Genomic DNA, 14506 nt, shown 5'->3' with positions numbered 1-14506 from the left:
ATTTCAGGGTCTTTTTAAGAACTTTTATCTTCACAACATTACTCACACAGCGTGCATGGGACTCTGGGGAAGGTCTGCCTGTGCCATGCCATCCCCCAGCCCTCCTCCTGCAGGTGGAGCTCTGAGGACACCCAGCAGGAGCTCTTCGCACTGGGTCAGGACGACTTAACTGGAAACTTTGTGAACGTGAATAACAACTTCGGCAACCACGGTGCCTTTACTGGACTGATTATTCATTTTGTCTTTTTCGATTGTGGAATCAAGACCTCAGGCTAACTTGGGAATTCAGCAAAACGTAAGAACAACTTCATTTAGGTTCCAGAATAATACTGACCTTTAATTCTTCAGGTCCCCCAGGTAATATGTCCTTCAGGCTTCTGACTGCAACATTCTGTTTTTAGATATTGATCGTTTTGGATTGAAAGTTATCCATGCCTTTTGAGTCATGTCAATTGAGACCATATCTTATATGAGGCGAGACTGTTGAAGGGTGAAAGAAGGGTAGAGAGATTGAGAATTTCAGCACTAATGTCGCTGTGCATTTCCTAGCTTTCAGTTCTTCCCCCACCTCTCACTTCTGTATTATTGGCAGGTGTAAATAGAAAGATTTCTGAAGAAGTAAGAATGAACATTTACATTTTTAAAGATCATTTTGGAACATAATGGCAGTGAACAGGTTGTTACCATTTACCAAGGATATTTCCTGAGATGATGGGCAAAGTTAAGAAGTTAAGTGTCAAAAGTAACCAATGTTAACCGACGTTAATTGAGAGAATGCTGACTTCTCCATTACACTCATATATCGCCATATTTCACTGGTTCTTCATACAGTTCAGGGAACTTAAAAGGGTTGCTAGGAAACAGCCATTTCTTTCCTCTCTTAGTGAAAGATGACTGTGTTTGGTCATGTCTCTCGCAAAGGCTTTGTTTAGTCATACAGAAATGATTGGCTGACTGAGGCAGGTACTGGGTAAAAGCACTAGCCTACTGAGTAGCTGTTTCCTCTTCTGCAAAGAGGTTTACTGTGGTCATACATTTCTAGAGCTTATGTAAACCTATTATTTTTATGTGTTTAAACAATTACAGTAGGTCCCAGAATAACCCTGGACATGGCAAGCAGCTCTACTTTGGAAAAAGCTAAAAGGATCTGCCGTCGGGGAGTTATTGATTGCAAAGTCAACTACATCAACAGCAATTAAAAAATCAATACAATCACTGAAACTAATCATATATGCATACAGTATGTACAGTAACTGAAAACCAACAAATATTAAAATGTTCTTAGTATCTAATTCATTAAAATGTTCATTAAGACTTGCTTACAGTTTTATATTTGTATTGATTTTCATCCCTGTGTTAATAAATTGCAAGTTATAGTTCAGGTCAGTTCGATCCAGAGTGCGACTTCAGTGAGACTACACTATTAATTTGCTTAGTCCTCAGTGAGGTCTATAGAGTACAGCAGTCATTCTGACATAGAAATGGAAAAATTGAGTTTGTTGTCAGTAGTAATAAATACGAATTTATAGGTAACCCTATAAAGTGGTACCAGTTATTGCCTGACTTAGATAATGTTGGATGTTTGCATGCTTTATAAGCATGGAAATACCTATAAACACATTTTTATACACTGAGATATTTTCTGTATTGTACAAATATGCAAACAGGTGATACAAAAGTAATAAACTGATTATTTTATTTCATTGTGCTGCACAGGAGAGGATAATACTGTCTACTAATGCAACGTGAAGAATTTCCTACTTCCAGGCATTCGGGTTTTTCACCAGTCTTTTTAACAATAGAACTCATGAGTGGTGTTTAAAAACCATACATTTCTATGATATCAATCTAATGGGTGCTTTAAGAAAATAGTTTGTGCTTCCTCTCCTGTTTTCATTTTATTATCCTAACTGTCATTTTGAGCCCTTAAACTAAAGGTTGTCAAAATATAAGAATAAATGTAGCATTGTTTCTCACAAGACAAATACACTTTCAATGACTAATGTTATTTGCATTGTCAGAAAAAGTAGTGTTTACAAAACTGCATTCTAGTGCTTGTAGCCCTGCAGCCACTTTTCAAAATGGCATCATAAAACAATCATTGCAACCAGAAGAGAAACATTAAGGTTTACTTTAAGTCTAACAAAAACATTCATAAACAAGTTAAATCTTGTAATCTGTCAGTTAAAACAATACTATATTGTACAAAGTTGCCGCTTTTCAAATGTAACATAAATACCCATACATTTACACATAAGTAGCCAACATGAAGACAGGAAACACTTGGGATGAAACAAGACAGAGAAGTTACATTTTCAACTTTCAGCTCAACTTGTTCTTTTCCAAAACAGCTTAATACTTACCTCAAAGCATCAAACCTGGTGCACCAGAGTTTATTTTTATTCCAGTACGTTTACCTCTGCCCCTCTCTTTCACAGAGTGGCCATACTTTGAGTTGACGACACGAGATTTCAAAATATTTCCTAAATTAACTGTTCACTCAACTATTCATCTGTGCATTTTGTTGTGCACACGAATGGGGGGAAAATCTTGAGGTTGCAATGCAGTGAAGCTGTAGTATTATAACATCATGTCTACATCTTTCCTTTGCTGTAAATACAATGAAATAACCTTGATTATGTCTCAATATTCTGTTGAATGTTTAAATTGTACCTTATGAGTTAAACTGAGAAAAGGTCTCAGTTGAAGGAACCTGCAAAACACTTAAAGGTGCATTACAGTTATCCAGCACGTATAGAAAATACACAAACATTCCTTTATTTTCCCCTTTTCCAAGAGAAAGGTTTCAACAAATACTCTTTTAAGCTGTTTGTTAGAACTCTAAATCCATTAAATTTCCTTCTATGTCTGCTGTTAGAAGTATATGCTGGACATACTGCTTCACATCCATGACTGAATCCTACTGCAGCACTGCTTATTCCAAGTTGAGGAGATTTATAATGCCTTGCTCAGCTACAGCAGTCTTTGGCATTTTCTAAGGTGGATGTGTGAAATTCTGTTCCTCTGTAAGCTTACGTTTGGAGCCTAGGCTCTTCATTAAGCTGTGACCCAGAACTCTTTAAAAGCAAATTCATTATAGAACTGTCACATCTCTATTCTGCCGAGTGACAGGGAAGAAAATGTGTTAATGAAATAACAGGCAACTGCAGACTCCTCAGCACATACTGTATTTCAGCTCTGTATAAAAAATTCTTAGAAAAAACACCTGTGTGTAACTAACTTTTTCAATTTGTATTTTAAAAAGAGCAAAGAGAAATAGTGATATTTATAGCAATCAGTTCATTTGATTTGTCCCTGTGTGACACTGCTTTGTACTTAAAATTTGTTTCGTAAATAATGCAAGTAAATAAGTCAACTGCAAAATAGAAGCTCACTGTGCCCGAGGCAGCATCCTCAGTCATTAATCAACTCATCATCCTTGTATATGTAAAAGCTCGTTCATTCATGAGAATGTTTAGTTCAGTTTCAATGAAAACTTTTTTCTATCATCACCAGACTATAGGAAAGTGTCCTGAATCTAGATTTGATACAGAACAGCACAAAGTATGTAAGCGGCTGGAGACATCTTTCAAACATGATAGCTTATAACGGGAAACCCTCATATTCTCCAAAATACAGGGTCTGCGCCACACAGCTAGATCGCCAGGGTGGGCCAAGAAGAGATACGGACCCAAGAGCAAGGGCGTCTCAGCCCAGGGGTAGTGGCTGGTGAGCTCCAGGATGGACTCAGTGTCGCGATCATAAACCCCTCTTCTTAAGGACGCTCCAGCCCTTCCTGGTTCGGTACTCATTCCCCGCACCTGCCTCCGGTTCCTGCCCCCCGTCCTATAAAAGCCAGGAGCTCATTCTGTTCCGGGCTCCTCTTTGGTTCCTGTACCAGGCAAGTCCAGGACCTGGAGCACCTGATTACATCAAGGTTTTAAGTTTCTGTTCCTGCCGGTTCCGATCCGGTTCCAGTTTTAATGCTGTTTGTCTTGGATGGACCGCCTGGCTCTGGACTTTTGTCTCCTCTCAGATTCCCCATTGGACTCAGTTTTGGACAGTTTGCCTCGGCCACACCTCCCCTGAACACCAGCACACCATGGACAGGCCCCCTGTTTTCATTCCTTACCTCTGCATGCTTTTTTCCCTGCGTTTTCCTCAGGCTACCCCGGATTGTGTCATCTGCATAGGGTCCGGAAAGAATGCCTTCGTGACAGTCAGCCTCTTTGGAGAGGAGTATCAGAGACAAGGCAGAGCTGGTCGGTCTGCACCTGGAGCCGGACAGGACAAGGCGCACGTCGTCGGGTTGCCGAGAGACATGCCTGTAGCTGGGCTGAACCGGGCTCTCAGGCTTTCACTTTGGATATGCATGTGCCAGTTTGACTTGCAGGCTTCTAAGCCGTTTGGCATCAGTTTACTTTAAAAAGCATCACAGTTCGGTATACAGCCTCCATTCCTTTCGTTTGACATGATACAGGATTTATATCACAGAACAAAAGATATTTTTAAGATAATAAAAAAGGCCATGTGGATAGTATCACTAATATTCGCAACTCCTTATATACTGTGTGTATTGGTGGTTCAGGTGTTGTGACAGCTGATCACCGAAAATCAACAAATCCTAGCACTGGCTCTGCTTGTCATCATAATATTTGATAACCATTTACTCTATATTTATGGTTCTTGTTTTCCCTGCATGCTTAATGGTCATATGGTCACAGGTTTTTACCTGCTATTCAGAATGGATGATAGAAAACAAAAACACTTGTAGCAGACACCGTAGATGCTGAAGCTGGAGGACAATTCAATAAATCAAAGCGCAGAGAACTTTAAGACTCTATGAGAAATACTTTTATATCGGTTTATTATTTTCAACTTCTAGAATAGATAATGTAGTAAAGCAATTCTAAAGGCCAAACAATGTTTATAATGACACTATTTTTACTTTCTAGAATGTAGGAAAGCAATTAAAAAAGGAAATAAATGATACGATATAAAGTCAGGAATGTAGAATTTAAAGAGAGGGATGTTTTGTTAAAATTGTATAATGCACTGGTAAGGCCTCATTTCAAATACCCTGTACAGTTTTGGTCTCCACCTTACGAAAAATATTTTCTCAGTCCAGAAAAGAGCTACCAGCACTACACTGACAAGGGCAAAAGAACTGAATCTGTTTAGTCTAAAACAGCAGACTAGGAGGGGACTTGATTCAAGTATTCAAGATGCTCCAGGGCATTTATCAAAGTCAGTCCAGCAGATTTCATTTGAATAAACAGTGAAGCATGAACCAGGGGGCACAAATGGAAACTACATGGAAGTGCTTTTCAAAGAACAGTAGGCACTTCTTTACATAAAGTGTTATGGGAGGTTACCTACCTACAATGTTGAAGCCATTACGTTGACTTCTTTCAAGAAACAGCTATTGAATTAATTGAATGGAATTAACCTTTGTTGTCCCTAAGGGGATTTGTCCTGCACAAATCTCTTAAACATATAACACTTCTGACCATAATAAAATACAACAATACCATGATACAAAACACCTTCAACAACATTGCTCAATCAGAGCTCTGCCAGTACCCTAAAGGTTAAAAAACAATGTTATCTTTAGATTGATGAGCTTACTTCCAAATAGAATAGATTGGCCAGATAGCCTTCTCTCATTTACAGACTTTCTTGTAAATGAAAATCAAGCTGGAGGAATACACGGTTGTAATTTTCTAAAAGGGAGAACATATAACTCCCATTTTGCTTGTAAAAAGGATCTTACACTAGCTTGACAGTATTTCTGTGGCCTTTTGGATATAATCACTCAGCATAATGAGTAATCACTGCATAATAATACACCTCTAAGACTCTGTTCTATTAAGGAAAAAGGACCTGATGTCCTCCAGTGAACCAGGCAGAGAGGAAAGTGTTTTATCTGCACCAGGCTGTAAAATATCACATGTAAATGGGGATGAAGAACTTATCTGACAATGAGCTCCACAGCAAATGAAACTGAGATCAAAGATACCTAGTAAGCAAAAATAGAAGGTGAATTTCCTGTTGACCTAACAGTCCCACAGGATTGTACTCCTCAATACCGTCTTTGATGGTTTTATAAAAGTGAGCCCATCCCTCTGTTATGGTAGATGGCATTGCTCTGTTTTTACTATAAAACCCGAGTTTAATCTGCTTTTACAGATCACACCTTATCCAATTTCAGTTACAGTATATTCCCATTGATGCTCCTGGGGGGTCAACACACCTGCTGGTCTTCATTCCAGCTGAGCGCTTTACTAAATTGAATCATTACCTGACCTAATAGGTTTCTTGCCTGAAGCTTTTGGAAGTTATCCTTTTACTCAAAACTTGGAGGTTTTGCATTATTTCTGAAAAAGCAATTATAAAAAGGCAAATGACCAAGATGTTTAGGAACTAAAAGCAATTAATTGATCATTTTTAATAATCAGTCCTTTTATTTGGTCAATTAAGGGTATAATTATGGCAGGAGGAGCTCAGCTAAGAAGAGAATCAGCAGGCGAGTACAGTAGGTCCACAGGACCACATTTGGAAACTCCTCTTCAGTTGGATGCAGTTTATCTTCATTAGGCACCCATCACCAGAATCATGGCAAAAAGTAAATCAACACATCTCTATAATGATTTTTAGTCTGCATTAAATAACCACTGCAGAAGACTTTCTACCAACTTAGAATCCTATGCACCTCTAAATCTTAAGCTACTGTGCATGGAATATATTCAGCACCACATTTATCTACTCCTCAGCACACATAAACTATTTCATCCTCCTACCACAGATCTGAATACAGGTAAAACCCATTTACCTCATTTATGAGATATTTGTAACATCTTCATGTCACAGTAAGGTGAACCCTTTGGGCGAGGAATGTTCCTGCCTCGTGTATGACTACGCCACCTAGCAATACAAACGGGGTGCTAGGGCCCCACTAAATTGCCACAGGTTCTGTTTATCTCCCAGAATCACCAATGCGCACACAGACCAGCGACAAGCATTTGTATTGTATAAGTGCCCTTTTATTTTCTAACTACATTCACATTCACTATCACCCAAAGATGCAACAAAAACAGCATTTGCAGCAACAAAAGGTCCTTCCCAGTGTCAGGATTGTAGTCCACCCTCCTTAAGGACGCTCTGGCTCTTTTCACTGTGGACTTAATTCTGTGCACCTGCCCCTTGTTCCAGCCTCCTTCCCGTTCCCCTTAAAAGCCAGACACTCAGTCAGTTCCGGGCTCTGCATCTGATTTCCATATCGTGCGAGCCCGGGTGCTGATGAGTCTGGCTCCATCATGTTTTTAGGTCTCTGTTCCTGTTCCCCCTGCCGATTCCGACCCGGTTCCTGGTTTTAATCTCCTGGATGGATCGCCTGGCCATGGACCTATGCTCGTGTTTTTGAATTTGCCTATGGACTGATTACCTTTGGATTGTTTGCCTTGGCCACACCTCCCCCGTGCACCAGCGCACTTTGGACACGCCCCCCGGTTATCATCCCCGTATTCCTGCATGACTTTTCCCCAGTGTTTCCTCACTTTTCCGGATTGTGTGGTCCGCATAGGGTCTGAAAGAACTGTTCGTTACACCCAGGGACATAATGAATCCAGAGGGACAGCAGTCTTTCCTGTAAAGTACTAAAGAGAGGCCACTCGAACGTTTCTTCTTAGTACCTGTAGTCTCTGATGGCCCACTTGAAGGAGAGGGGTACCATCCAGTCCTATTTCCCCAGTCTCTGTTCAGGTAACAATAGAAATCCTCTACGGGCTGTATTACATTCCCCTCAGTTTTAATTGGCTAGCTGGGCCAGTTTCTTTGTTCCTTGCCTTCAGGTGTTAAAATTCCAATGTCTCCCGTGGCCGTCAGTTACTGAACCAGTAGTTCCTTGCCTCCAGGTACTGTATTAGAAGTCTCTGCACAGCACCTCCGTAGCCTGCTGCCTGTGTCGTCTCCAGGGTCCAGTGGGAAATTGGGAGCCCCCTCTGTTCTGTCTCAGGTGTTTTTATCCCTCTCCATAGCCAGTCCCTCTCAGGGGGGTTTCCACTGTTCCTTCAGAATCGGGTTTGCCCAGTATGTTTCCAGGAGGACGCTTGTGTTGTTTGAGGGGTGTGGGAGTGCCAAGCTAGGTGTTATGGGCCCTTATCACTTCTTTGTTCACTTTCCAGCTCTCCATCTTCCTCCCTTGGTCTGGCTAAAACTGGCTCAGCGACTCCTCACAGCACCAAGTATTGATACCTAATTCCTGAATGATTTGGGTGTGACCGTTGTTACTGACTGTTCCTGCTAGACTGTATTCATTAGAACAAATGCAGTTGCCACCCTTGAGTGAGAGGCAACATTAAAAACATCCTGGAAATCAACATAACCTAATCAATCACAATGTGCTACTGCCTCAATGGCCCACATCCTGCAACATTCATTTGCCATAAAGTAAGAGTGTTTAAACAGTAGTTGTTGAAGTTTATTTTTAAACTTGTCTGAGTGAATATTAAGAACTATATATTACAGAAAAGAGATATTCAGCTATTCAGCCTCTTTATTCTACCACAAAAATGCACTTTACCTAGTTTTATATGCAGTGCAAGAATAAAAGTGAATTATTCAACAGAATATGCTTGAATATTTCTTTGTGTTTGCTACAAACATGCAGATCCTTCTAGCATTCGTGAAGAGAATTGTAGTTTCCTTGGAGTGTATTCAGTAAGAATTGGATTCTTCTACAATCAATAATTTTTAATTATCTGAGTTTCTGTTAAAGTAAGAAAGATTACAGAGTTGAACATGAATATTCAAATACAAGGAGGGACTATGTACAGTGTTCTTGGTGGTTGAGATGTTTTTTGTTTCTTGCAGTAACATACTACACTGATGATTGAAAGAGGCACACAGACAAAAGAATGACCCACAAAATGTGTTTTTTGCTTTCAGTCCAGGGTGTACCCGGCCTCGTGCTTGTTGCTTGTTGAGATAGACTGCGTCCTGACCCTAAATTGGAAGAAACAGTCAGAAAATGGGGAGATGCCAACTCAGTAAAATCATGGCATGAAGAGGAAGGAACCTATTGACCCATTTTGTAAAGCCAATATAAAACAGTACAGAGAAGGAAGTGTTAGCTTCCCAGTAGGGAAACTTATCCAGACAGAGTGTGATCCTGAGCCCTTGAGAATTAGAGTTCATTTGAAAATGTTCTCCTTCCTCATCTCTGCGGATGAGGAAACATTGTGTTGATGCAGAATCTTTAGTCTGCTCCATATTGAAAACCATTCTTCTAATCCTGGCTTTGTACATTTCATTTGTACATTACATTTCAGTCAATAGGTTGGTTAAAAAGATTATCCATCTTTGTGCTGCCAAGACAAGAAAACGGAAGTGATTCTAATTTGAATTAACTCAGACATCCTGTCTCTGGCAAAGTATTCTTTGCAGACTGTATTTTTAGGACAAAGATTAAAGTTACTTTACAGTTTTGCTGCAATCGGATGCTTCAATTGACGGAGAATTACATTGATTAAAGAAATTTACCTTCAGATTTTAGACTAGTCATAAAATACTGTGCTCATAATATGGCTAATCTTCATACTGTTGACTATAGTAACAATTTTACAGGCACAAAGAGATGATCAGGTTCCAGCCATTACCAGAAACATGTTGAGTCATGACTTGGCTCATTACAACCCACCTTCTATCCTAGAACTGCAGGTCGAGATAAGGTCGATATGCCTTGTCAGGGAATCCATAGCAAGGCACAAACACATTGACTACTTGGAGACCTAGCCGATTCGCCTAAGGATAGTGGGAGGAAACTACGGCACTCTGCAAAAATGGTATGGTGAGAATGTGCAGACTCACACAGAAGACACTCCAGTTCATAACTGAACCCCAGGACCAAGGAGCTAGCAGCCAGCAGTGTGCCGCATGGCCTGAGTCATTATATATTAATCATATCAGATTGTTACTTATTATAAACCTTAAATAAAACTTTCCAGCGTTTTTTCAAGTCAGGGGTAATGTCTGCTGAAAATTACCAATGGACGACCCCCGTACAAAAAAAGCTTGACAAAAATGAACCATGTTATTGTACAGCAGTAAGCCATAGTTCTGTTACATGTAAGACAACAGAAAATAATCAGATCTACACAAGAGGATCATCTAGAATATAAGAAAGTCCACACGCTAGAGGAGGCGTTGTAGATCAGAGGGTTCTAGGGGATAATCAATATGACTTTTTGATTATGTATTACCCTGGTCCACATTCTTTGTAATCGTCTTTGTAAACAAAAATACATCGTATTTATTTTTCATTGACAAAAAGTAACACCACAGCATTTCGTTGATCTGATCACATATTCGTTTCCAATCATACAAAGTAAGTCTTGAGAATCTTCTATTCACCATGCCTTTCACATGCTCATAAACTATATTAATTTAGGAACATAAACATTATGTAAACTGTACTGTATATGGCTGGTCTTGGTAGTTTAAAGAAAAAATACACACCAGTATTCCATTTCTCCCTAAACATTTTAAGCATCAAAGTTTTACATGTGGTTATTTCAGAAATGTTTTTACGTGCTCCTTCTGACCATATTACTGTACGTTTATATACTGTAACGCTTACGGCCGACAAGCACTGTGTGTAAGAGCCGGCGTACCAGAGCGGGTGACGTCACCGCCCTTCCCTGTGATAGCAGGACCACAGCTACTGGGCTGTAGAGAGATCTCTCTTTAGCTCACTAGGTCGCTGCAGAGAGACGCGGAAGTCCCGGGTTCGAGCCTCCAGTCGGGATGGGGCCGACCAGATGCGGCAAGGGCGCCCGCCTGAGCCCCCGTTGCGTTACAATAATTTGTGAAAATTGATCATATATATGATTATATTAACGTACTGTTGCACAACAGTAGTATACGACTTTCCATTGATATGTGTATTGCTGTTTCAGTGCTTGATATGTGACTGTTTCTGTGGTGTGATGCTCAAGTGACTGACTTATAAAGCTAAGGGTGGGTGTTCAAATCCAGCTGTTGCCATGAGTGTCCTTTTAACAAATAAACATTTCTTTGAAAAACTAAAATAGCAAATACTATTGTCGTTATATTGACATTTTTGAGATTTCTAAATATCACAACATGTTCATACTGTATGTACACAGCGGTCTCTCTCTCTCTCTCGCCTGGAGTGCTGGCTGTGCCAAATTTGTCTACATTGTAAACAAATCAGTTTCACAGGTATTTTCTCAGTTTCTTCATTTTCAAAGTAGAACAGGGCAAGTCTTCCAATTAAAGACAGTCCACCTTCCCCCCAGGGACAGACTGACAAATATTTTCTTAGAAAAACAGATTCACAACACAAAAGTGTGTCATTCTTCTTTGTAAATAAGAACCGGTTTGAACAACATGGGTGCTGTTTTTAATAAGCTGCTGATTAAAGAATAAGAATTTTCCTGCTTTGAGTATTATTGTGTATTGTAACGCAATGGGGGCTCAGGCGGGCGCCCTTGTCGCATTAGGTCGGTCCCCCACTGTCGGGGGCCCGAACCCGGGACTCCCGCGTCACTCTGCAGGGACCCAGCCCGGTGAGCTAAAGAGAGATCTCTCCACAGCCCAGTAGTTGTGGTCCTGGTATCACAGGGAAGGGCGGTGACGTCACCTGCTCTGGTACGCCGGCTCTTACACAGTACCTGTCGGCCGAAAGCGTTACAGTATATAATTGTAAGTACAGGCCACGAAAAGTTTCACAAGTAGGGGTCTTTAAAATTAGGCTGGGCAAACGATTTTTTTAATTCTTAAAAAATAAATAAAAAACGAGATATAATGATGTGTTCCTGCTTAGACATTGCACGACTTAAAAAGCTATAAAAAATGTTTAGTTAATAACCACTTTTTATGCGTGAAAAACGGGCGATTTTTCTTCCTCGTGATCAGCTTAGAATCTGTGTGTACGCTGTAAGGTTTTTACTTCTTAATTAAACGTTTAAAATACACAAATTTCATAAAAACAACACACGTTTCGGATAGAAAAAATCATCTTCTGTTGTCTTCCTGGTATGTAGAACCAGCAGGTCTTTTTTCCCCAATCAGAAAAACAGCTCTGAAAACAGCGTGCTGCCCACTGTGTGCGTCAGAGGGGGAGGTGGCACCGAGAGAGGGAGGAAGCGCTGAGCTCAGTATTGCACAATGGCCATAAAGCGCCAATTGCGTCTACATTCTTAACTTAGTGTTTAAAATTAAACAACGTAAATCATTTTCTTTGACTTCTAAGTCCCTTCATTATCATTAACCACAGGTTTCTCACCACTTAGACTACTTTTTGATACCATAGTTAGACAAAGCAGGAACTTATTGTACTTTCTAATGACATTACAGATGGAAATTTACAGATTTTAATCGTCTTTAATTTTGTTATAGATTTAAGAAAAATTTAATCTATACATACACCACAAAACTATTCTCGATTGTATTTCTGAATGCTATGTTACACTTAGTTCATTGTTTTAAATACATCTAATTAAGAAAGTTAGGTGTTAGCATAAACTATTAGTAATCAATAATATTAAATTGTGGCACTTTTCCCCGCATCTTGTAAAAATGTATTTTCATTGTTCAAATATACATTAAATCTGACTATCAGAAAATAAGTTAAACACACAACTAAAGAAAAAATAGGGAAAAATATCATTCAAAATATTTTGCTAACAATGTTAACTGTTTATAAAAAAATGTACTAACTAAGGAATAGGATGGCAAAGTTGTTAGTATGCTTTTTGTATGTTTTTTAAAAATACAACAGTAGTACCAGATGTCTCAGTGTCTTTCAAAATTAAATTATGCACGCAAAACTCTAAACTAGAAAGATAAGATACTGTACTATGTGTTTCCCTTCCAAAGATATGGATAGAAGAATATTAGAGCGTGGTAAAAAAATGGCTTAAAAACGACATAGTGAAGGCTGTGAAAACAGTCACAATGTACTTTGTACACATAGCAATTGTTTTCGTAACTGTAGGAGGTTTCGTGAAAAAGCTACAGGCGTGCCAATTGTAATCATTTTTATTTTAAAATAAATTTTAGAAAAGTGTCATCTATACAAAAAAGTTGCATTTAATACCGCTCGATAGTTATCTTAATAGGGATCAGCTCTGTATTAAAGCTCAGATCAAAGATCAAGCACAGATCAAACAGCAATATCTCACAATGGGACTGATCTGTGATCTGTGATGTTGTTGAGTGTGAATTGTGGTGCTCTAGCTCTAAATAAATAAAAACGGTTTAACAACTTTTAAGCATACTGTAGTTTCTGTTAACACAAGTTTCAGTGAAAAGAAACGGGCACGGGCACTTTTCCTCCCCACTACATTCCCAGAGTAGAATAGGCGTATCTTCCCCCCACGGACAGACAGACAAATGTTTTCACTGCCTATTTAGTAGCTATTCAGAGGGGAATGCGGTGACATCACCGCACTGGCAAGCATGCTCTTTAGATAATGCGATTCCATATTATATTTCCTATTAATCAAATTCTAAAAGTATGCTTTTGTTTACTCCAATAACGAGCGTATTCGCAGAAAAGGTTAAAATTATAAATTTTCACAAATTATATGAACATACAGTAATATGGTCAGAAGGAGCACGTAAAAACGTTTCCGAAATAACCACATGTAAGCCTTTGATGCTTAAAATGTTTAGGGAGAAATGGAATACTGGTGTGTATTTTTTCTTTAAACTACCAATACCAGCCATATACAGTACAGTTTACATAATATGTTTATGTTCCTAAATTAATATCGTTTTCGACCTTCAGATGCGTTACGCACCTATTCTTTTTATGCTCAGCTACTAAAATTTCCCTTTAGAATTCCATATAAATATTCAATACTAAGCAGAATAAAAATTCCATATAAATAGTCAATACTAAGCAGAATAAAATGTGCATAGTAAAGAGATTAAATGATTAAATCTTTTCACTACCAACCAATGCACCATGAGTGCCCTTGTCGGTCATTTTGGCCAGCTAATCATGTACCGTGGTACAGCGCGATGGCTCGTGCGTAGTGTGCTGTACGGGTTTGTACCGTGAACTTTGAATGGCTGCATCCGTACTACACAGAGAATATACTATATACATTTGGATTTTGATGAAGTTCCTCATTAAAGAATTCTCAATCTGCTGGTGGTAGGCAAGGTAATGTGTTTTTGGCCTGAGAGCTGATGAATGGAAAAGAAAAAGGTGTGGGCCAGGGGTGAATGTTCAGCCTTGGGTGACCTGATTAGTGAAGAAAAACAGGAATATGTGGTTGGTAATTAAACTCCAGAGCTTCCACACCCGGGCTAGGAGCAGCTCTCTTTTAAAATGCCACTTGACTGTTCGACTTTGATGAATTAGTCAGGAGACCAAGAGTGGCAGGTCAACCCCCACAGCTTTCTGGGGATCATATGCATGTCAGGTATGGGCTGTCATTTTGTCTGAGCTTGCCATACTGTCACATTCTGTCAA

Source organism: Lepisosteus oculatus, chromosome 2 (assembly GCF_040954835.1).
Source record: "Lepisosteus oculatus isolate fLepOcu1 chromosome 2, fLepOcu1.hap2, whole genome shotgun sequence".
Lineage (NCBI taxonomy): Eukaryota > Metazoa > Chordata > Actinopteri > Semionotiformes > Lepisosteidae > Lepisosteus > Lepisosteus oculatus.
This window is presented reverse-complemented; position numbering follows the sequence as displayed.